The sequence below is a fragment of the Populus trichocarpa genome, chromosome 14 (assembly GCF_000002775.5).
Source record: "Populus trichocarpa isolate Nisqually-1 chromosome 14, P.trichocarpa_v4.1, whole genome shotgun sequence".
Lineage (NCBI taxonomy): Eukaryota > Viridiplantae > Streptophyta > Magnoliopsida > Malpighiales > Salicaceae > Populus > Populus trichocarpa.
This window is the reverse complement of record NC_037298.2, coordinates 11,672,483-11,698,469: the sequence shown is the minus strand read 5'-3', so window position 1 is coordinate 11,698,469 and position 25,987 is coordinate 11,672,483. Positions and strand designations below refer to the sequence as shown.

General features: G+C 28.9%; 1 long non-coding RNA gene across 1 annotated transcript; it reads left to right on the top strand.

The window, feature by feature from the left end:
* Positions 1–18,522: 18,522 nt before the first annotated feature.
* Positions 18,523–20,414, top strand: LOC7468548 (uncharacterized). Its single transcript, XR_002977633.2, has 2 exons — positions 18,523–19,065; positions 20,156–20,414. It is a non-coding gene; the product is annotated as an uncharacterized LOC7468548 (long non-coding RNA).
* The last annotated feature ends 5,573 nt before the right edge of the window (positions 20,415–25,987 follow it).

The following is a 25,987-nucleotide window of genomic DNA, read 5'->3' as shown; positions in this document are numbered from 1 at the left end:
TATTAGTTTAATGATATTTCTCAACAATTGTTTAGTTAGTTTCTCGGAATTGGAATGGAAATCATTAACAGAAAAAAAAAAAAGAGAATACCATTAACAAATTTGAAATAACTCTTAAAAACTGAACATTGTCCACTCAAACTTGAAAGGAACAATAGTTAACTCAATTTAGTAGCTGTAATATTGCAAAAAAGATGAAGTACCTGGCTTATAACAGTGGAATCTAGCTTCTCTTTCGTTTCGAACCACTAGTGCAAACTGCAGCTTTCTACAAGAACATGACAAGATCCAGTAAGGGGAGGGGCTAGAATATTCAAAGAAAAAAAACAGAGAAATCCAACAGAGCGACCAGTAAAAGATACCAGAAGAAGAATATAATTTGATTGTTCAAAGTTCAAACTGCAAAGAAAGAAATTAGGGTAAAAATTTAGCTTTCCTTTTGCTTTCCCAATTTTCCCGAGACAGTGAGTTAGTATATATAGTCCGGGTCTCACCCGGGTCAGGCCGGGTCACCCGGGTTTTTCCTTGCACCGGTCTTTTGTGTTGCCCGGACCGGTCCAGGCCCCAGGTCGACCCGCCGGGCCGGTCCGAGTTTAATAACACTGCTTTGGAGAGTTATGCAATTGTCCTAGGAAAACTGAGTTGATTCCTTTCAAGGTAAATTGTGCAATTGTACTAGGGAGAGATGTCGTATCAATTTCATCCATAGAAAGTTGTGTTATCACACTAAGAAGACTAAGTTGATCCCTTCCAAGGTAAGTTGTGCAATCGCATTAAAGAGTTTAAGTTCATCATGTCATTGAAAGATTTATAGGGCCAATGCATTATAAAGATCACGTCAATCCACATTACTAAGGTCTTCTTAATCCCATCATTGGAAAGTGTGCAATCATACTAGAGAGACCATGTCAATACCTTTCAAGGTAAATTGCACAATCGCACAAAGGACACGAAGTTGATCTCTTCCAAGATGAATTATGCAATCACACTAGGGAGATTAAGTTCATCTTATCTTTGGAAGGTTGTTGGTTGTTAACCTTAAGTATCTATTGGAGAAAATAGAAATATTGTTACTTTGAATAAATTGATTCATATATAAGAAACTTACATTCTTAGTCATTAACTACGATATATTTTTATTTCCCTCTTAGGTATAATTAACTCCATGACTCAAATATCTAATTTCTGCTAAGATCATAGTCTCAATTCTGTAGAGTTTTTTCAATTGGTGTCTTCTAGGTAGTTGACTTACTTTCTCTTAGATAGTTGCCAAAAGAGACTTCACATCTTTTATGATTTGAACCAACATTCCACTTGTATTTGTTAAAGGCTTTTAAGCTCTCGAGATTCAAATGATTTTTATGAAGTTGACAAAAAGGTGTGCATCAAATTTGTTTGTCTTACCAAGTCCCTGAGAAAAATAAAATAAAAATCATATTCTAAAGCTCTCGAGATTCAAATGATTTTTATGAAGTTGACAAAAAGGTGTGCATCAAATTTGTTTGTCTTACCAAGTCCCTGAGAAAAATAAAATAAAAATCATATTCTAACTTAAAGCAATAAAAATATTGCATAACTTTTTGATTCTCTTACAAAATAGTGTAAATCCAGTATTCATAGTAGATCATGCCTCCCAAGTTGATATGAAACATTCTTGATCATTAAAGCAGTCTCCTGTGCTGATAAACTTTATTGATACCATTAACAAGATCATAAGAATGAAAACCATTTTCTTGGTTAATTGACGTTGTAGCTCCGCAGAGCTTCTTTTGGCTAGTATACTGGTGCTAAAAAGCAAAACAAATTTAACACAGAGACCACTAAAAACCACGATAGAGGCTGGTTCCAACTTACAATATCGAGCTCGTTAGACCTAACAATTAATTTGAATAACTAGCATTACCTCCATAAAGAGTCAGACTTGAATGAAAAGTTATTAATGCTTATAATAGAGTAGTTGTGCAAGCAACCCTAGGAAGGCCCGTGGCACATCTCATTCTAGGCTTGTCTTGATTATTTGCCATTAATAGCGATAAGAGATATCAAAAACCAGTTCAGAAAAAACAATTGATGACTTCTTGATTAGGTTCCCATAGATGGAGCCAATGATGATGTCCCAAAAAATCCAAATAGCTTATGAACAAGGTTTATATGTTGGATAATTGGTTAATCTCTTGATTCTAGCAATTTGATCAATTATCTCTATCCAATGTGGCTTATGTCTGGTGCTTGGTGCCTGGTAAGTCATAGATGGAACCAATGATGATGTCCCTAAAAATCCAAATAGCTTATGAACAAGGTTTATATGTTGGATAATTGGTTAATATCTTGATTCTAGCAATTTGATCAATTATCTCTATCCAATGTGGCTTATGTCTGGTGTTTGGTGCCTGGTAAGTCAGGATGGTTGGTGGCCGGTACTTGCAAAAAGTTCTATTTGGTGGATTTGGGGACTCTTTGATACTTAAGTAAGTATTTTTTTTAGAGAAAAGACAATGATATTTTAGAGAGAGACTCTAAAAATAAATATATAGTAAAGAATAAATATTATGAAACTTTTTCATTGAAGGATTTATAGGGTCTTTATAGCCCACGAGTTTATTCATTTTGTGAAGATGAGGGGTTGAAGTGTCATCTTGTCTTGATAGCATTAATGAAAAAAAAAAATATTTGACACATGTATTAAAGAGATATAAATATTTGTTTCACATCATTAATGAAAGATAAGTATCTCTTACACATCATTAATGTTGGATAAGTGGTAGAACCTTTTGAAGACTTTTGTACACTTAAAGGTGTAGAGAGATGAGTATCATTTACCTTAACATCTTACGTTAAGGGTCATAAGAAAAAAAAACAAGCGGAGTCTGGTGGTCCAATATAGAGCCTTGAAAGGTCGTCAATTCAACATCCATTTAGGTTTGGTGAGATGCTGAGCCTCAGGAGGCTAGTTCTGAAGCTTGCCGGATCTACATGTAGTTGGGGTTAGCGTGTAGCTTAGTCAAGAGATGTTGGGTCATCACCCTGTTTTTGATCCTTTTAAACATGGATTTTAGAAGAAGAAAAATAACATATATAAAACACGTTAATCTATTGACATCCATTAAATGTTCGAACACATCTAGAGCACATATTCACTTTATAGGAAGATGTTATTCATATTTCATATTAGCATGGCATGAACCTACATTCCTCACACCTTTCCTGTCAAAGGATCATCAAATCTTTATAGGTACTGCATAAAGGTAAAGATATATTAAAATGAATAAAGGAACTTACCTTTCTTAATCTTTTCAAAATGCTCATGATAGCCTTTTTTGGTTTAAGATTTTAAATTTCTCTTTTTTTTTTATAGATGTTTGCTCATATAATTTCTAAAACTTGTCCATTAGCCCTTAGCATTTACTATTTTACAAATTGATAAAGTATCAAAAAACTCAAGTAGCTTAGGAGCAAGGCTTATATATTGGATAATCAGTTAATCTCTTGGTTCTAGCAATCTGATCCATTCTTCTTAACCAAGATGGCAAGTGGTTGATTCTTGATGTCTGGTAAGCCAAGGTGGCTAATGGCTGATACTTGCAAAAGGTTTTCTTTGGTAAATTTGGAGACTCTTAAATGCTCAAGTAAATATCTTTTAAAAGAGAGAAAATACAAAAATATGAAAGAAAAAAACAAAAATGAACCCAGACGCACAATTTTAATTTTTTTAAAGTGTTCGTTCGCCTTTATTTTTCCTTGAAATAAAAAATAGTTAAATGATGTATCATCTGCGAACCTAAATTTCAGCAACCATTGTATTGGTTGGAAAATCAGTGTAGTGTTTCTTTTGCCCTAAAAACCTATTTTTAAAGCTATTTATATATAAAAAAAAAACCTCACAACACCGTTGGAATACTTACAAACCAAACCATTAACTTGGAAAACCCAAAAAAACAGTTAAAAAGCACGAAATCAAACCAGATTAGATTAATCTTCCTTAACTTGGATTTGTTTTTTCAAGTAAAATTGAAGCTCAAAACAACCACCATCAACCCCCTTTCATTGCATAGAACCCGTAAACACCAAAAAAAACCATTTTAATTGTTGGAAACAGTGTGAAGAGTGACTTTCTCTCTCATTGAAAGAATTCAACGATCTCTCTCTTCTCTTTCTAACTACGAACTAAAAAATGATATAAATGAATTTTCATACCGAATTTGATTTCTGAAATTTAAATGGACCTAAATTATATAAATTGTATTATTTTTAAAGATGGAGTATATAAGTATATTTTTTACCAAAAATCTGGAACGCCATTTATTTTTTGACACTCCTTTCATTTTGGTTTCTCTTCTTCCAATTTCATCATTGCTTAAGAAATCAAAAGCAATTGGCCTTTAATTTGGATTAATTTGTCGAAAATAAAACTTTAAAAAACAAAATGAATTAATAAAAAATAAAAAAATGAGTATTGAGAGTATGTGAACAATATTTCTCCACCATGAAAAAGCCATATCTTTTAGTGTTTTATATATTTATTTTATTATTGATCAGATACACACTTATTTGCCCTTGTAAAGTAAAGTAATACCTTACCATTGATACTCGAAAAGCGATTAAAACTTCGAGTTCTGGTTTTATGTTCTTTGTGATCTGATTGGAAGGGAAAAAGGAAGAAGAAAAGGAAAGCACTGCCGAAAATTATTATTAAGAAATTTCATTAGATTCCCTTTTCAGCCTTTTAAATCTTTTAACTGCTCACATTTCTCTAAAGCAATTTTGTAGCCTTGCAGATTAGCACTTGTTAAATATCAAGTTTTATCTACATGTATTTCCATAGGCATTAAAAAATAAATTCAAGGAGTAAGAAGTACCAGAGAACCCCTAGTTTCTGGCCTACTAAGAAACATGACGAAAGAAATTCTTGTTTGTTTTTGTGTTTTAAAAGTATTTTTAAAAAGAATTAATTTTTTTTACTTAAAATTATTTTTTTGATGTTTTCAAATCGTTTTAATGTACTAATATTAAAAATAAATTTTTTTTTGAAAAAAAATTATTTTATGCATTTCCGAATAAAAAATACTTTGAAAAGCAATCACTACTGCATTCTCAAATACTCTAACACCCTGATGTAGTCCAATAGTAGATAGAAAAGGGCAAACAATGTAATGGATTAGTGACATTGAATCAAGATCCTTGTCTTTCTGGTTATGCTTTATGAAACTTATTTTTAAAAAAAGTTTGGAGAAAAAGAGAGATCCTTGTTATAAAAAGCAATTTCCTTTTTAACTACAAGTTTGTGGTAAATTATAGAGATCTACAAGCACATACATTTTGATGACGCATCAATCAGAGTGCCGACCGATTTGAGACTGCCCGTGTGAACAACTGCAGAAAGACATCCATTTTGGAGGCTCAGACAACCATGATAAACAGCTGCAGAAAGACAACCTCCTGTATTCACTATATGAGATTGACGCCGGCCAAAATCAATACGGCCAGCAGGCTTTGGAACTTCTCGAAATTGTTCATCTGCAAGGTCGGCATGCCAGCTTAACACGCATCAATTTTCTATTTTTATTTTTGTCATATATAGGCTGAAGATATGGAGATTGTCAAGATGTAAGGAAATTCGAGATATGAAAAGAAGGATCAGTGTCTTCCTGAAGAAAACCAACTTGAATAAAGACCAAGAATGTTATTTTTTTTTTGTTAGAAAATGTTTTTAAAAATTAATATTTTTTTTCAAATTATTATTATTTTTTAGATTGTTTTGATACACTAATTGTTAGAGAATAATATAAATCATATTTTAGAACCTCACTTAATAGTTTAAGCTATCGGGTTAAGATGATTATTTGATATGGTATCAGAACCTTGATGGTCAAGCGGTTATGAGTTCGAATCTCACTATCTCTATTTATTTTATAAAAATTAAGCACAAGATGATATGAATCTGTGCAAGTTTCAAGACCAAATGACTTTCACTTGAGGGGGTATGTTAGAGAATAATATAAATAATATCTTGGGACCTCACCTAACAGTTTAAGCTATTGAATTGAGATGATTATTTAACACTAACTATCAAAAATAAATTAAAAAAAATATTATTTTAATATATTTTTTTTAAAAAAAACTAATCACTGTCACATTGTCAAGTTATACCAAAATGAAATACAAGAACGCGGATACCATAACCAAATCCCCGGTTAAATAATAGTCATTGATATTAACCATTAAATTTAAAATGATAATAATTCACGTAGACTAATACTATTATAGTATTATGCTCTAAGCAGGGAAAAACGAAAAAATGAATGTGCCAAACCCGCAGCTCCAGCATGGGCCCACGGTAAAAATTTAGTATCAGCTTTTTCAAGATATCCTGAGCCGAACAAAAAGAAAGCAAGAACATGGACCCACAACAATATTTCAAGAGGTAAATATTTGTCACTCAATATTTTTAAAAAAATTTAAAATTTAAAATTTTTTATTTAATTTAAAATTAATATATTTTTTATGTTTTTATATTATTTTAATGTACTGATATTAAAAATAATTTTTAAAAAATAAAAAATATTACTTTAATGTATTTTAGAATAAAAAACACCTTACAAAGTAACTGTTACTGGACCCTTAAACATCCCAGAAGTATTACAGCGACACTATTGATTGAAAAAATTGAATCCATTACCTCGTTGAAAACATTTTAATTATAATAAAATAATCAATTCCAACATTTTAAAAACAAATTAAAATATAACATTTTAAACATGTCTTTTATAAGGCTTTACGCAATGAAAACTACCTCGTTGAAAAACTTAACAAGAGAAAACCAAGTGGAGAAGAAAAAACTTGGTTAAGAAAAAAAAATACATCTCTATTAACTCACCCTCATAAAAGTATCACCTTAAATCTTTAAGTTATTGCATCCCAATATTGCATCGCAATCTTTCAAGCATTGTAGTTGGTAATGCTTTAATGAACAAATCTATTAGATTATTTTTTGAGCGGATTTGCTGAACATCAATATCACCACACTTATCAAGATCGTGTGTGAACAAGAATTTCGGTGAGATGTGCTTTGTTCTATCTCTGTTGATGTATCATCCCTTTAATTGAGCTATGCATGCAGTATTATCTTCGTACAATATGGTTGGAGATCATCTGCTGGAGAATAAACCACATGTTCCATGAATATGTTGAGTCAATGATCTCAGCAACACTCTCTCGACTGACTTTATGGATTACAAGTATTTCAACATGATTAGATGAAGTGGAAACCAATATTTGCTTTATAGATCTCCATGATATAGCAGTATTACCACACATAAAGAGATAACCTGTTTGAGATCGACATTTTATGTGGATTAGATAAATATCTTGCATTAGCATACACAAATAATTCATGATTAACATTATTTGAATAAAATAATCACATGTTCATAGTTCCTTGTAGGTATCGAAAAATATGCTTAACTACATTCCTATGTCTTCGGGTAGGAGAAGAACTATATCTTTCTAGAAAGTTTATAGAATATGTTATATCACGTCATGTATTATTAGCAAGATGCAATGGCGCACCAATTGCACTGAGGTATGGTACTTCAGGACCAAATGATTTTTCATTATCCTCTCGAGGTCTAAAAAAATCCTTTTTCACATCAAGTAATCGAACAACCATTGGGGTACTCAATGGACATGTTTTATCAATATAAAATCTTTTAAGGACCTTCTCTGTATAAGTTGATTGATGAATGAGAGTTCCATTTACTAAATGTTTGATCTACAAGCAGAGATAAAATTTTGTTTTTTTCAAATCTTTCATCTCAAACTCTTTTTTTTTTTAATGACTTACTATCTTTGGTATCTCTCCGGGAGTTCTAATAATATTTATATCATCAACATACATGGAAATAATAGCAAAATCAAATTACATCTTCTTTATAAAAACACATGGGCATATAATATCATTATTGTACCATTCTTTCAATAAATATGCACCTATAAGGTTATATCATATTCATCTTAATTGCTTTAATCCATATAAGGACCTTTGCAACTTGATCTAGTGAACTTTTTAGGGATTTGAATTATATGCTTCAGATATTTTAAATCCTATAAGTATCTTCACATAAACATCATTACCAATTGACCTATATAAATAGGCTTTAACTACATCCATCAAACACGTATCTAGTCTTTCATAAGTTGTTAGGTTAATAAGATACCAAAATATAATTGCATCTACTACAAGAGAATATGTTTTATTGTAATCAATTTTAGGTCTATATGAAAACCCTTATGCCACTAGTCATGCCTTGTATCCTATTATTTTATTTTTCTCATTTTGTTTTCGCACAAATACTCATTTCTATCTAACTTGCTCTACATTTTCAGGTTCTTGGACTACAAGTCCAAAAACTTCATGTTTTGCAAGTGAATTTAATTATATATGGATTGCGTCTTTCTATTTTGACCGATCATTTCTATGTCAATATTCTTTAACAGATTTAGGCTCATGGTCCTCATATCAAGTGATATATTAGGCCAATCATATTAAGTGATATATTATATGAAAACATATTATCGACAACTATCTCATTTTGATTCCTTTTTTTTTTTGTAGAGATATAATTTATCAAGATATTTTTATTTTCACTGTTTTCAGGTACCTGAACCTCTTTTAAGGTCATATGATTATTTATGTCTATATCCTTATGAATATTTGCCTCCTCAATAATGCTAACTTGATTATTTGCATCTTCTTTTTTTCGATGATTTTTATCTTTTAAACTGGTTAGCCTACCACGCTTTTAGCGTGCTTTAGATTCATTTGCTACAATTTTAGTGGATTGTTCTATTGAGACTTCAATTTGAGTTGGAGCATTTATAGCTGGTATATGAGATTTGGTTACTCCTTTGAGTCAGTGAATGTATTTGGTAGTTGATTTGCAATGTTTTGCAAGCAAAATATCTTTTGAACTTCTTGTTCATATTGTTTTGTACGAGGATTAAAATTCAATAATGATAATGTCTTCCATGTAATATCTTTATCCAACTATTTAATTTCTCCCTCTAATGCTAGAAATGCAGTCTCATCAAAATGACAATTAACAATATATATATATATATATATATATATATATATATATATATATATATATATATATATATATTCTGAACCTCTTTTGAGGATCCATCTTTGTACATAGTGGTGGATAAATTGGAACACAAACAACATAACCAAATATTCTTAGATGGAAAATGTTTGACTCATGATCGGAAACCAATTATAATGGGAAGAATTTGTGATATGATGTTGGCCTAATACATATAAGTGTTGTTGCATGTAAAATAACATGTTTTCAAATAGAGATATAAAGTTTTGTTCTTATGAGTAATGGCCTCGCAATTAATTGGAGGCGTTTAATAAATGATTCAGCAAGACCATTCTAAGTATGAATATGGGCAACAAGATGTTCAATGTTTATCCCAAGTGACATACAAAAATCATTAAATGCTTGGGATGTGAATTCACTAGTGTTGTCATGAAAAATTGTCTTGATTATATGATCTGGAAATTATGCTTGTAATCTAATAACTTGAGTAAATAATCTTGCAAATATCAGGTTATGAGTTGATAATAAACACACATGTGACCATCTTGTAGATGTATTTATTCAAACAATAAAATATCTAAATGGTTCACATAGTAGTTGAATGGGCCCACAAATATGACCTTGAATACTTTCCAGGAATCTTGGGGATTCAATCCCAACTTTAGCTAGTGATGGTCTAATAACCAATTTTCCTTAAGAACAAGTAACACACGAGTATTCTTTAAATTAAAAAAAAAATCTTTTGGTTTTTTAATAGGTGACCATGATAATTCTCAATAATTCTTTGCATCATTATTGATCCAGGATGACCTAACCGGTCATGCCAAATAATAACATTATTTAGTTTATTGAACTTCTAATTCATTATTGCATTGACTTCAATTGTACTTATACATGTATAATATAAACTTGAAGATAAAACAGGTAATTTTTTCAATATTTGTTTTTAAGAAGAGACATTCCATATAATATGAAGATATTTTATACCATTATCATTGACAGTCTCAATATGGTGCCCGTTACGACGTATATCCTTGAAACTTAGCAGATTTCTTCTTGATTTAGTGGAGAACAAAACATTATCAATTATAAATCTTGTTCCTCTATGAAACATTATATTGGCTCTTCTAGAGCCTTTAATAAAAGTTTGTTGAACCTGATATTATATTCACATTTTCTTTCATCATTCTTAGATTTTAAAAATATTGTTTATGCCTTAGAATCGTGTGTATATATATTTATCACCAATATTTGACTCATTTACAATATGATGCAAGTTTATGTTTTTTTCATGAAAAGAAAAAAAAATAAGTTCATAAGAAAACATAGTTCTTAAAGTTGCATATGATAATTATTATAACACAATCTTTTACATTAAATAAGCCAACATGAAAGGAACAAACTAAAATACAGTGAAATATACTAGCATAAAAGAAACACACCTAAAAGATTAACATTATTTTAAATTTTAAAATCCTTATATTTAACTAACTAATTATTATCATTACAAGAAATATCAACTTTATAATCATTTTGCTTAAAGAAATCGACAACATCAAGGTGTGTCATATCCAAATGGTCAAAATAAATATCTTTATTATCTTTATATGGGTAAGCAAAATGTATTTCCTTTTGATGTTTGGTCATACGAAAGGAACATGACCAATGTCCATTCATTCCATACCTATATCAAATATTTTCTATCTTCTTGGTATCTTCGCTATGTATATTCTTTCTCTTTTCTTGTTTCTCTTTATTCTGAAAAGGTTTGTTAGAATTATAACCATTATTGTTGTGAAAATTATTCCATCTTCGCCCATGGCCACGTCCACAACCTCTACCATAACCACGGACATGACCATAATTATTATTATATCTTATAGCATTCACTTCAGGGAATAGAGCTGAACTAATCAGTTGTGATACATAATTTTTCATCAAAAGCTTATTATTTTTTTCAACCACAAAGAGACATGAAATCAGTTTAGAGTATTTATTAAAGCCTCGTTTTCTATATTGTTGGTGCAAGAGCACATTCGAGGCATGAAAAGTAGAGAAAGTTTTTTTCTAACATATCTTTATCGGTGATATTATCTCCATATAATTTCAACTTATAATTGATATTAAACATTGCATAATTATATTCACCTACCAATTTAAAATCTTTCAATCATAAATATATCCAATCATAACGAGCTTTTAGGAGAATAATTATCCTTTGATGGTCATATCTTTCTTTCAAGTTTTGCCAAAGAAAAATGAGATCTTTGATTATAAGATACTTAATTTCCAACACCTCATTAGGATGATGGCGTAAGAAAATCATAGTCTTTTCCTTATTTTGACTAAATGCTTTGTTGTCATATTTAATAGTGTCCCTAAGACTCATGGCATCCATATGAATTCCAGCATCAAAGACCTATGATAAATAATTCTTACTTGTAATATTAAGTGACACAAACTTAAATTTGGCAAGATTTGTCATGGTTACTTCATGAAATATCAAAATTGTTAGAAATTTGGTTTAAACATTATATTAAATATTTGGTCAAATATTGAATAAATTTGTTATGCACTTCAAAAAAAAAAAGATTCACTTAAATGAATATAAGGATTATATATATAAAAAAATCAATTAGATAAACATACCTTTACTTTTTATCCATAAATCAAATATGATTATCTGCTTCAAGATGGAAGCGGGGAGCAATCGTGTTGATAACATATTATAAAACTATATATTTAGAAGCAAGCAATTTACTCAATAAAAAGTAAATAAAATAAATGAAAACAATAGATATTAGTGGAACGAATAGAGCATTCTTATTTCATATAATCTTGTAAATGTAGTTGTACCTTTTATATCATCTCAACAATGCTCCTATATATAGTCTAATGTACATTAATACTTGTAAGCCCAAAAATCATAAAAAGATATAGAATCTAAATGTACTTAGAGATGATGAATGAACATGAAGATGAAGAGGTGAAAGAAAGAAAATAGACATTTATATATAATGTATGATTTCATAATATTAAAACATTAAACTAAACGTTTTTGGAAAAACTTATTAGTTAATGTACCAAACATGATAGATTCAATGAATACAAATATGTGATTGTTCATGGGCTGATAAAAAAAATTATATAACAAAAAATTATTTTACAATTAACCAAAGCTTGAGCTAAGCACACAGTTTTATCACAAAACCCGTATTGTCTTGGACCTCTCATCTCTAAAATCTTTGCTACCATATAGACCCAATTTTTACTTTCAAAGTCACCACTATATAAGCTAAAAGAAAAACTTGTAATTTTTCAATGTGCAATTAAGGTTTTTGGGTTTGAGATTTTTTTTTTGTTAACCAAGAATTCTTTGAGGTCAATTTCTCATTCATTAACATTAGATTTTAGACATGTTAATATTTCATGTTAAAGTATTTATATTAAAGAATATTTTTTTAAAAGTCTTAACCCCAATTATAAATAGACCCTACTTTTAATTTAGCTTTAATTATACTGATTAAACATGTCAAAAACTATGTTTTCAACATTTTAACCATAAAATTTGAACAAAAATATTTCATAATCTATTTGTTATTTCATTATTCATAAACTGTTTACAAATTCAAAAATATATTTAATTATAAGATCACATGAGAGAGAAATTTTTTTTATAAGGTGGGTGCACAAGATTATAACTCGTTACAAAAAGCAAGGGATTGGTATTCTAAGCTTCTAGCAACTTAATTGATGAAGAAAAAAAATATCTCATATCACCAAAAAGAGATGCAAGAGAAGACGTGTGTTTTATATTATGGCGCATGATATATTTTAAAAGCATTTTCACTTGAAAAAGCGTCAAAATGTTTTTTGTTGACTTTTATTTTTTACAGCAGCACATTAAAATCATTAAAAAACACCATGAAACACACTTTTTAAATGCACTCAAAAGCAAAAGTTACCACATTTCCAATCAAACAGTCAGTTAGTGTTAAGCAATCCAAAGCCATATAACTAGCCAAATAAGGTCTATTAGCCTACCTAGCCTATTTGTGGTGTTTTAAAGTATGGTAACGGTTGTTTTTTAAGGTATTTTTTGCTTGGAAATGTATCAAAATAATATATATTTTTTTATTTTTTAAAAAAATATTTTTGATATCAACATATTAAAATGATCAAAAAACATTAAAAAATTAATTTTAAACAAAACAAATTTAAAACATACCCAACCAGGGGGCTAAGTGTAATATTTGAGTTGTGAGGCAGTTCATACCACGACCGTATGTTAAGAATATTTTACAATTAAACTGTAAAAAGTAGCAACATGTTAGATTGTTGCTGGTTTAACTCTATTGTTCATCTTGATCTATTTTTATCCATTAAGAGTTTTTAGCATAATTAAAACAATATAATAATTGATTGGTTCGGTCTTAACACATTTGATCAAAAGGGATGGGTTGATTAATTTTGTTAAGACACACATGTTATTAAAAATCATATTCGTGGTTACGGTTGCTTTTCATTTGAAAATGCATCAAAATAATATTTAAAAAAAAATTATTTTTGATATCAGCGCATCAAAATGATCTGAAAATACCAGAAAAATATTAATTTGAAGCAAAGAAAAAAATAAAAAAAATTTTAATTTTTTTCAAAAGTACTTTTAAAACAAAAAAACAAACAGAAATGATTTGATAAATATGTACAAATCAACAAATAATGATAAATATAAAAGGTAAGCAACCTAACAATAGTAAACCTAATTAAAGAAAGTTTTAGGTTGAAACTCAATTAATTGTAAGGTTTTCTAAGAACATAATAATTTTTATATAATAATATAATAAAAATCCTAATTTATTTGAAAATTAAAATTGAAAAGAATTAAGAAGAAGAAGAAGAAGAAGAAGAATAAAGAAAATATATAAAAAGGTCATGATGAACAAGCAAAAACTATTTGCTCAAATCTATACTTTATAATAAAGGACAGATTTTGGATAAATGACATGTGGTTTACTTTTTATTATGATTTCTCTTCTGTCAAGTGACCTTTTTTTTTTTCTCGTATGGAAAACGAGAGGAAGAATCATTTTTGTTCGACTCTTCTGGGCACCGCAGGCTAGAATCACGGGCCATTAATATGGGCTCCAGAACGAGTGGCTCATTATGTGCATTCTTTCTCTCTTTCTTTTATATATATATATATATATATATATATATATATATATATATAAATATTTGTTTTTGTTTTTGGGCTTCATATTTTTGTTTTTATTTTTTTTTATTTTTATTTAGATAGTGTTTGTTTACTATCTCAAAATAAAAAAGATGAAGACTGTAAAGATAGAGAAGACAAAAAAAAAAAATAGAGATAAAATTGTATTTGATAGTAGTATATAAAATAAAGTTATTGTCTTTGTATCTTGTTTGATTATGGTGGACAAGACAAAATAAAATATGAAAAAAAATCTATTTTACCCTTAATATACATTACTATCAAACATACATATCTTTTAAAAAATAACTAAATATTATTTTTTTTTATTTTAGTTTATATTGAGTTTTGAAATTAATAATTTTATAATAGCCTTTTTTATAAAAACGAGACTGACCAAATGGGTTGACCCAGGACCTAACCAACTCGAGGCGTGGACTGGTCTGAGTTAAAAAAATTAAAAGAAGGATTGACTTAACCTAACGTAGTAAAAAACCAGGGTCGACCCATGACTCATTCGACCTGGGATAAAACATCGGTATAAAACTCATTGAATTTTTTTTAAAATTTGTTTGGTCAAAATGAAGTTGCCATGATTTCTGTTTTTTTTTTTTTGTCAACCCGGGTTGACCCTCCCGACTTATGACTCTAGCCTTACCCTAGGTCGATTCTCAAATCGGGTTTTAAAATTATGATAATAATATATTTATCCATATGTTGACTCAGATCAACCCGGGTTAACCCTCTCAACCCGTGATCCAATCCTTGCCCCTTATTGATCCCGAATCGGGTTTTAAAATTATGATAATAACTATTTTTTTTATCCTTACATTGACCCTCCTGCCCCGTATCGACCCCTAAGTCGGTTTTTAAATTGTGATAATAATCATATTTATCATTTTGTTGACTCAGGTCAATGGTTAACCCGACCCATGATCTGGATCTTGTCCCGGGTCGGCCCTCCAGTCGAGATTTTAAAACTATAATAATAATCATTTTTGTTCTTTTATTGACTTGAATCAACCCGAGTTAACCCTCCCAACCCGTGACCCGGGCATTGTGCCGGATCGACACCTAAGTTGGATTTTAAAAATATGATAATAATAATTTTTATCCTCGCATATCTTAGTTGGATAATTTTAGAATTAAGAATTTTTTATAGGATATTTTAGGAATAAAAAATAATAGATATTATCTTCGGAGACACCATTTATGTATTTCCAGTTTTGAAAATACATAAATTCACTTTAAAAATATCTTAAAAACACATTTATTTTTTAAAGAAATAGATATAAAAAGAAAAGAAAATCATATATTGTCTTATGAAAATAAAAGAATTTTCTCAACCACTAAAAGATAAAAAGTATCGGTAGTTATGAGCATTATTGTTTTTCTTTTCTTGTGATATTTGTCTCTATTTTATTATTTTAACTACTATGGTTTTCTCGAACTAGTCTATGTAAATTATTTCTATTAGATCTCTTTAATTCTTTCAAGCAAATCATCAGAAAAATCAATTTCTTCTTTTTTATTTTAGATTCAAACCTCACATAATAACCACTTCTAATTACTTGCTCTCTTTTCATTTCTTTCCCCTTATAACTACTCTCTTTTGATTCATGCGACTCTATGTGCAACTCAGTATCTGGGGACAATTCTTTTGGTGGAACGATGTAGGTGGGAATTCCAGATCCTAGAGCTTAGGCACTTGGAATACTAGTGTCCTAAATCATTGAGTCAACGCAAACTGGACTCGGTCGGGAAAAAAAACAAATCTTACCTAGTTGATTTTAGTATGCTTTACAACCTAATTGGTAGGTGCTAAATGTTCTACATGGCTGGTCACGCAGAATGTTTGAAAATAAACAGTAGCTAATCTAAAGTTGCTGTCTTCTTTCTTCTTAAAAAAGCTCGATCTTTCTCTGTATAAGAAAAAAATGCATCTAAAGAACAAATGTTGGTACACATGGCCTGGCGTGATCTTTAGCAGTGTCTTTGTTTATGAATTAACCAGAAATTAACAAGTTCTTGCAAGTAGATAAGAATCCACGTTGTTGCAGAATAAACTTGACACTTACTATGAAACTTTGTCACGTCACTTAGGCTTGCCTAACGCGTCTGCTGCAATTTCAATGCTTAGATGGCGATCCAGAAAGGGTAATTTGGCTCCTTTACTTGACTTCAAGTATAAATCAAGAAGGTGGACTTTGACCTCCATTTGCTTGTGAAACAGTAACATGAAGCATTGTCGGCAATACAATAATGGCGGATTTGGAGATAATCAATTAATTAGTAGTATAACTTTTTGTCAAGGACGGGTGCACTCATGATTCTGGTGTATTCCTGCAAGCCACAGAAGATAATATAGACAAATGAAAATGATGTTTCAAGATGGACTTTATTTAAAGGTATTTTCCTTTTGATTACATTTTTAAATCCAGTTTTTATATGTCAATCATTCTGATTAATTGTATAAAAGTATTCCAGTTCATGAAATTCCTTGGGCCGAAACAAAGGTTACGAGTATTTTAATTAAATTCAATTATCGCGTGCCCTTTTTGTCCATCAGTTTATTATATAAAATCTTATATTTATTTTGAAAAACTTAAAAACAAAATACAGAAACCACACATGATATTGAAGTTCTGTGCTCCTGTTGCTTTCATGTTATTAATTATCCAAATTCAGCCCAGATTAAAGAAATATGTTTATGGGTATATTAATTTATATATATATATATATATATATATATATATATATATATATATACACTTCGAAAATAGTCTAATAGAAGTTAAAATGATAGCAATAATGAAAAGAGTTGTTCACCTCTGGGGATTCAAAAAAGCTTGAAGGTTCGGCTCTTCGCTACATGAAAGTTGCTAGGAAGGATTGTGTATATTGCAAGTTAATGATAGCAAGTTGGAAGCACGATAAACGTCGGAGGAACTCTAGAAATGATCATGGGTCTCCATCACCATCACAATTCACAAACAGGTATTGATTCTTAAATGGGATCCAAATTTGGGACCCATCTCCCAAATGATGCATTGTATGGTGGTGGGCTTGTACAACTTTGTCTGTTGCATAGTCTTTTCACGTTTATATCCAAGTTTTATGATTGATCTTCACTGGTCACAATATTACGGAGGAGGATTCCTTTTTTTTTTTTTTTTTTGTTTAACTTGGGTGTTCTGGCCAGTTTACGTGCATTTCGACTAATCCCACGGACCCTGAAGTTAACGACCATGTAAGCCTCCAGTGGCCATCATATGAGCAACCACAGGGCTCGAACCTGAGACCACAGAGGGAGTAAACATCTTGGTCACAAGCTCTTATCACTAGGCCACCACCTAGATGGTTACGGAGAAGAATTACTTGATTGTTATTGTAATAATTAAAAATAATTCAATCCATATATCAAGGAAAAAAAGAGAAAAAAAAAAAGAGAGAGAGAAGAGAAGATATATATATCAATTTTTGTTACAATATGGAGCAATTAAACACATTGCATATGTATATATTGCCATTTTTATATAAAATTATCTTGTAAGAATATATCTTTTTTTTTATAATGTAAAAATAATATTACTAAGGCAAAAGGTGATAATGTGACAAATTAAGTACCACTCGCGCATGTTAAGCAAAATGGATATGAATACAAGAGGAGATAATGCAAGAGACATTATCACTTTATGGTTATGTTTATCTATTAAAAATCCTTACTTTACTTTATTACTTTAGGGTTTTAAAATTTAATATAATCAGTAATAATAATTTTTAATTTATAATAAATTACAAAATATATGATTGATATTGAAAATCTTTTAACTTTGACATATGAAGTCTGAAGTATTTTTTTTAAAAAAAAAAACTTATAAATTTATATTTTTTTATTAACATGATTGTTCATCTCAGTTTATGCATATTTCAATTAATTTTATAAATTTTAAAATTAATAATTATAACTTCTAATAACTTTAAAAAAATTCAAAATTATAATTATTAGGAATTACATTTCAGATATGATTAATTAAGCTAATCTTGAAAGTTATTATTCCATTAGATAGATAGAGGGTTAGATAGCCTGTTACCTAAACCTAATTGAGGGGTTTTACAAATGAAAATCTTTAGTGAATAATTAGGCAACTTTGTCAGTATGTTGGCCTAGCTAGACCCCACAAAATAGAGGGGCAAAAAAAAAAAAAAAAACACAAGTGAAAGGCCCTTAAAAAGGCACTCCTCCCCTTTGCGATAAACACCGGCACTAACAACACCACCAACCTACCATTATCAAAAAGCCATCTTAAAGCTGACCTTGTAACCCTTCTCTTCACAAAAACTTGCTTCTAATGAACATCTAAAACACCATACATATTCCTGCAAGGATTCTAAGCATCCAAACAACCGATAAGATCATGTGGCGCAAGTTGGCTAGATTGAGGAGCAACGTTCAAAACATTAGGAAAAGCCCACGAGTAGCTGATGAGAGCATGTTTGGAGTCATGAACGGAGCTGAATTTCCAATCCTTGTTCGTGATATGAACAGAACACAAAGCTGGAATGCCCTTTCTGCCCTGCTTAGAATTGTTCTTGCACCATTTTCAATTCCTTCTTGCTTCTCATCACAACCTCATGTCCATGGTGCTGATGGTCTCTGGGTGACTGGTGAGTTTGCGCAGCTATCAGAGATGAATCATCTCATGGTAAATGACAGCATGCGCTATGCAATCTTGATGTAGACATGTAAGTTACTCACCAGCTGTACTTAATTAGTTGGTTTAGAGGGGTAGCTAGTATGGAATGCAAATTTTGTCCACGGTACTATTACTTGGCTGGCAAGGATTTTCAAAGAATCAATGTCTTTTATAGAATGCGATCCATGTAAATCTTTTCCCTTTTGTATGCACCAGTAATAGATGCTGCTTGTTAGAGGAGAAGCTCGACTATATATCCCTGTATGAGTAGGGTTTTTCAATCCATGAATAATGTTATCAGCTGGCTTCGCTTCGCTCCCAGATTAAGTTTTGGGAATTGATGAGAGTTTCATATCCATTGATTGATTGTTAATTATATGGAGTTGTTTATTTGAATAAGATTAGTTATTTTTCAACTGGGCCATCATGTTTTTTCAGTGCTTTAACATGTCTAAACTATTATAACAATTTTAAAGGCGATTGCTTTGCTTGCTTATTTTTTTTCTTTTTTTCTTTTTTTTTTTTTGAAACTTGAAGATACTGGTGGGAATTTCTTTGTGCTATCATAAACAAAGGCATAGCAGCAATGATCCCATGTCACAGTCCTTGATTTTGTTAATCTGTTGCATTATTGTATAAGCCAAGATTGAGCTTGCCATCTGGGAAGTAAAAACAAAATAAAGATCAGTTAAATTATAGGTCACAATAATAAATATTCCCTCTTGGAGAGAACCTAGCACGTAGCCCAATATACACTACCAGCTTGCTTTGATCGATCAAAGTAGTTAAAAACAGCGTTTAGGTCTTGTCATTAGCAAAGGGAAAAGCATGATTCTTCGGCCTAAACTTAATTTCTTATCAGAAGATATATGCGAATAAGTTCCACAGAATACAACCTACAAGCCACTACTTTATCAGACACCAGTCATGCCCTTTACAACTTCGTGGATTCCATGACACCAAGGTTGATAAGTAATAAAGATATATTTGGATTGGTTTTCATTGCAGTCAATGCTGTGTTCCTCTCTTGAAGGAAACATTCTTAATCTCCTCGCCTTAAAAAATACTGATCAATGTACACTAATATTGGTCCTCAATCTATTGAATTTAAACGTATTTTTTTGTTTTTTTTTTCACAGTGAGCTGCCCATTTATCTCTTGCGCGAATAATAATGATGATAATAATGGTTGACGCCTTCAAAAAACGAGCATGTGATGATTTTGGAGTCATCATGAGAGGAGGCTAGTGGGATTGCTGGAGAGTGTTATAAGAAGAAAGGCTAATAAAAGAGCAACTTGTGTCCATGTTTAGTGCGACATGAGAAAAAAAACAAAACAGGTCAACCTCTCCCTGCAACTTCTTGATAATTTTCATAATGGGAACAGTTGGTTATATGACTTTTGGGCACTAGTGGTGGAGCGAGTGGGTACGTAGAGGAACCACTTAAAACGACATGTTTAAAAATATGGTATTTTTTAAATTGTTTTTTATTTAAAATAATATTTTTTTATTTTTTAAAAAATATTTTTGATATAAATGCATCAAAATGATCTAAAAATATCAAAAAAATATTATTTTAAAGTAAAGCAAAAAACAAAAAAAATTAATTTTTTTTTAAATATTTCTGAAAAGCAAAATTAAACATGAAAGGATTCAATTTTGAATTGAAGAAATATCTATGACCAAGTTAAACACTTGGTTAATTAATTCCATAAATGATTGATTTCTATCTAATATTGGCATCATGCATGCATTATCTAAACGACATGTTTCGAAAATATTTTTTTAAAAATTAATTTTTTGATATTTGCATATCATTTATCAAATTCAAAACTCTGTATATGCTATTATGATGACTCTTGGCATTTGTCGGCATGTCTGTTTTTGTGTTTCAAAAGTATTTTTGAAAAAAATTAATTTTTTTTATTTTAAATTAATTTTTTGGTATTTTTAGATTATTTTAATGTGCTAATGCTAAAAATAATTTTTTAAAAATAAAAATATATATATTATTTTTTATGTATTTTCAAATAAAAAATATCTTAAAAAATAATCATTACTATACTCTCAAACACCATCTTAATCTCAGTTTCTTCTTTAGTTTTTAAACAAATAAGAGATTTTAGTTGGGTCTCAATTATTAACATATTAAATTGACTTTTCAAACTCCTTAATCTTAAACCACGTTATCCTAAAATTAATGAACTAATATGAGTCGACAATTTATTTCAAAACGTCCTTTTGACTTGTATCGTTGAGATTATCGAGGTAAATCTCTAGAAATAATTGATCTGTAGGTTGTGTTTGTTTTTTAAAAATTAATTTTTAAAAAATTATTTTTCAAACTTTCTTATGTTTATTTATTATTAAAAAAGTTGATCAACAGAAAACATTTTTCAGTCAATAGAAAACACTTTCCAGTCAAAGGAAAATTTGACTTGGTTTCCAGGAAAGTGTTTTCCTTTTATTTTGAGCGGAAAACACTTTTCGGAAGTTATGAAAAATTTAAAAATGTCATATTAGTTGCTGATCATATCAAATTTGATCCTCAAACTTTTGATTGCTATATATATTTTGTTTTGAATATTTGTTTTTCAATTTCATCCCTTAGAATTTAATTTTTATATTAATTTTGGTCCTTATTTTTATAATTGTTATTTACTTTTCCCTTATCATTTTTTAATTGAAATTTTTTATCTATCAAATTTGGTCCTCATTCTTTTGATTGTTACTTATTTTATTTGAAATAATTTATGAAATGTTAATTATTATTATTTTCATTTCTTCATCTTTTAATTTTTTTAATTTTTTAGATTTGATCTCTATTATTTTGATTATTATTTATTTTATTTGAGATAATTTATGAAGTTATATATTTTTTTCAATTTCATTATCATTCAACTTTTTAATTTGTAAGATTTGTTCCTCATTATTTTAATAAATTTGAAAAAAAAATAAAACATTAATTAGTTATTTTCCAGCTCATTTTCCATGACATAACCAAACACTGGAAAGTGTTTTCCAACTTATTTTTCATTACACTACCAAACATCGAAAAATAATTCACTTTCCCGGAATTCACTTTTTGAAAAAAACTACTTTCCAGCAAACAAACGGAGCCTTAGTAAATGTTATTTGTTGGAGTTTAATAAACATATTTCATCCACATTTAGAAAAATATTTGGTTAATATATAATATATTTAAAAGTAATTTCTAATATACTATAGAAGGTCTTAAAATATTAACATGTTCAGATAATTTTTTAAACATTATTTAAATAAATTTATTTAAATAGTATTCAAATATAAAATGAGAAAAGTGAAAAAAAAAATGATTTACAAAAATCGATGGGCATGCATGCATGGACGAGACATGAGCATCCAACCCCCTTCATTACCCGAGCACTTGTTTTTATTTTATTTTATTTTATTTTGTCATCTGCTATATCTTTTTGTTTTTTCTTTTTTGAATCGTTTGTTTGTTATTTTTTCTAGTCACTTGACCAGTTCTAATAACTGTAAAATTGGGCTCAAGTTTTTAAACCTTAAAAATTCAGATTCTAATAATTTTTTCATCTAAAAATATAAAAAAATAATTTCATAAACATACACATTCTTTTTTCCAATAAAAAAATATATTTTAATCGGCTCAAAAACTAAAAATCTAATCAAATTAAAAGTTTTCCAAGCTTTAATTTATTTTTCTGATATCATTAAAGGTGACAATCACCTTCATTAAGTTTTTTTTCAAAGACAAATCTATAAATACCAAAGTAAAGTTATTAGTTGCAAGAATCCACTTTTCAAAAAGCTTTTTCTCTCTCTCTTTTCTCAAGATTTAAGGATTAAAGGACTGAAACGCAAAACAAATAAAGTTTGGAAATTAGAAAAAAAAATCCAGAATCCAATGGTTCAAGGTTTACAAAAGAAAATATGAGGGACTAAAGAATAGATTTACAAGCATTTTAAACAAAAAAAAATGAAAAGGGCTGATAATTTTTGTCAATATCAGTTTTAGTCCTTGTTTTTTTAATTTTGTTCTGTACAACAATTCTAAAATTTCTCATTTAAAGTCCAAAAGGAATTCAACCCTGAGATAATTCTCAACAACCAGGAAACATGATTAAATGCAACTCAAAGAGTATGAGAAAATCTAGAGCAACAAAAAGGGATCTTATGAGGATAAAATTGAATAAAAAATCAAGATTGAGAACTAAAATGAAAAAAAAACAAACTTAAAGGACCGAGAACAAAACTTTACACAATGAATAGTGAAATATGAGAGATGAATAATAAATGAGGTTACAGTGAAAGTCTAATCTAGTTTGTTTTTTAATGTTAGTGTGAATACATCGAGATGTTATCCTTATCTGAGCCACACGTTCTTGCTTCTTAGCTGGCTGATGTATATAACAACAACAAGTCCATATCAATGATTGCTTTATTTTCAAATTTATCATTATTACGACTTATGCCTACATTACCAGAAAAACAAATTATTAAATATATATGAAAATATTAATAGAAAGTTACTTTTATCAGCATAATATTTCTTGTTGATAACTACAGAGGAAAATATAATTGGAAATGAAAAAATAAAAAACATAACATGTCTTTATTACAAATAAAATTACCTAGTAAATTCACTCTTTACTAATATTTATTGGTGAATCTATCTTGGTAAATCTATCGGTAATATTTATGTTGTAACCCAATATATGCCTCTCATTTCCCTTCCCCGTTTCTTCTTCTTCTTCTTTTTTTTTATTTTGTAGAAAACAACACACAACATCGATTATCACAAATTCAACCACCGCAACACTCAATCTATCAGAATCCATATCCTGGTTTAATTTTTTTTTTTAAAAGATTCATCACATCAAGTAAGTAAAACTACTATTTTTTTTTGTTGTAACCCATTTTTTAATTGTTATCTTTTTGGTATTTTGATGTTGTACATATAGTTTTTATTTGTATGTTTCCTTGTTTTATAACTTTTTTCATAGAAATTTGTTGTATAAATGTATGATTTTTATATGTTAGGGTTTGTTTAAAATTTAAAAAAAAATTTATTTTTTGTTATTTGATGAAATTGTGATTGACTTTGTAACTTAGATGTTTTATAATAAAATAAAAAATGACTTATTTAATAGATACATTTCATATTTTATCAATTTTATTGTTAAGTTAAAAATTTTGGTTCATTTGGAGGACTTTGATTTTTTATAGAAAATTAATAATGATTTAAAAGTACCTTTAAAATAGATTGAATAAGTTTGAGTTAAATTAATGATAGTTAATTAGTTAAGTATCGATAATTTGTTTAGAAAATTGATAATGATTTAAAGGTTCCATTAACTATTACAGACGGAATCACCGATGAAATTAGTTCATCAAAAAGTTTCATAAAATTAAAAACAAATTACAGGACTTCTGACAAGTTCAAACGAAATTGACTAAATCCCTCGTAAAGTTCTAGAGAATAAAAAAAAAATTGCAAGAATTGCCACTAATAATATGTCAATCATTGACGAGTTACTTTATATGAATTCAATCATCAATAGAATTATAAATGGTGTTTTTTTGTGGTGATATGCCATATTTTTTAATAGAATTATCGATAGAATGATGCCAGTAATTTTTTTTTGTTTAGGATGTTTTTTTTATCTGTAAATTCATTGATAATTATATTATCGACAGAATAACATACGTAATAAAAACCACAAATGATAAATTTTCTGATGATATGTTATCATCTATTATTCTATCAGTAAAGTTTTTCTGATAAAATTAGTATTTAAATATCTCCGAATTATTCTATCAATATTATACAATATTCTGTTCTGCTAGCTAGGAGCCTTCCTGCCACCTAGAACTTCTCAGTTATACAAGGGGACATCTCAATCTAACCCTAACATAGTGCTTCATTATTAATTGAGTTTTAAATCGTTTGATTTTATCATTTTTATCTCAAGTTTATTACTCCATTATTAAACAACTCTCAAACCTTTTGGTTTTATTAATTTAATCTCAAACTTAATGAATTTTAGACAATATCACCTCTCATTCCATAAATCCATTGTTAGCAAATATTATAACTAATTTGCACATACTAATTAAATTTTTTAATCAAACACATCAAAAATAAGTTTGTATATGTTCTCACAAAGAATTTAAATATTAGATTATAATAAATTTTTATTTTTTTCTCAACTTCACTAACTTGTATTAAAGAGAAATTCCCTATGATTCGACACTAAATTTATTCATTGTCAGTGATAGTTAAATATTCCATCCAATCTACACATTCTTGTTAAATATTTCAATTAAAAATGTCCAAACAAATTAATTTATCGACAATTGGGACTTAATTGATAACAAGGTAAAATAAATAGGGTAAAATTGATAAAATCAAGTATTGGGGACTCAATTGATGATGAGGTAATTGAAATAAAATTGATAAAATTAATGGTGATGAAACTCAACTCATAATGAGATAATATGTTAGAGGGTTAAATTTAGGTTTCCCCTTGTATTAATATTAGTTATTTAACTTGTGCTCCGCTGCGAGTCGTAATTTTTTTTTCCAGAAAAACCTTGGGTATACAGGTTATTTTGATATGTTTTTTTACATAAAAACTTCAAAGTATAAATAAAAAAGTATGTGCAGACATCTAATTGAATAAATCTTTAATCATCAATGTAAATAAATGAAGAAAAAAATATTTACAATAACTAAAAGAGAAACTGAAAAAATGAAGAGATAGATGTAGATCAAGATAGTTGATCTCACAAAATAAGACATTTACCTGTTTGTGTCTACTGAATATTTTTTATTTTATTAAAATCAATAACATATAATAAAAATAGAAACATACATGAAACTGATTGAATAAAATAAAAGGAAAAAAATCTTATGCAAAGCCAAACCTATTAAAAATATTTTTTTTAAATAAATTTTATCTATGTA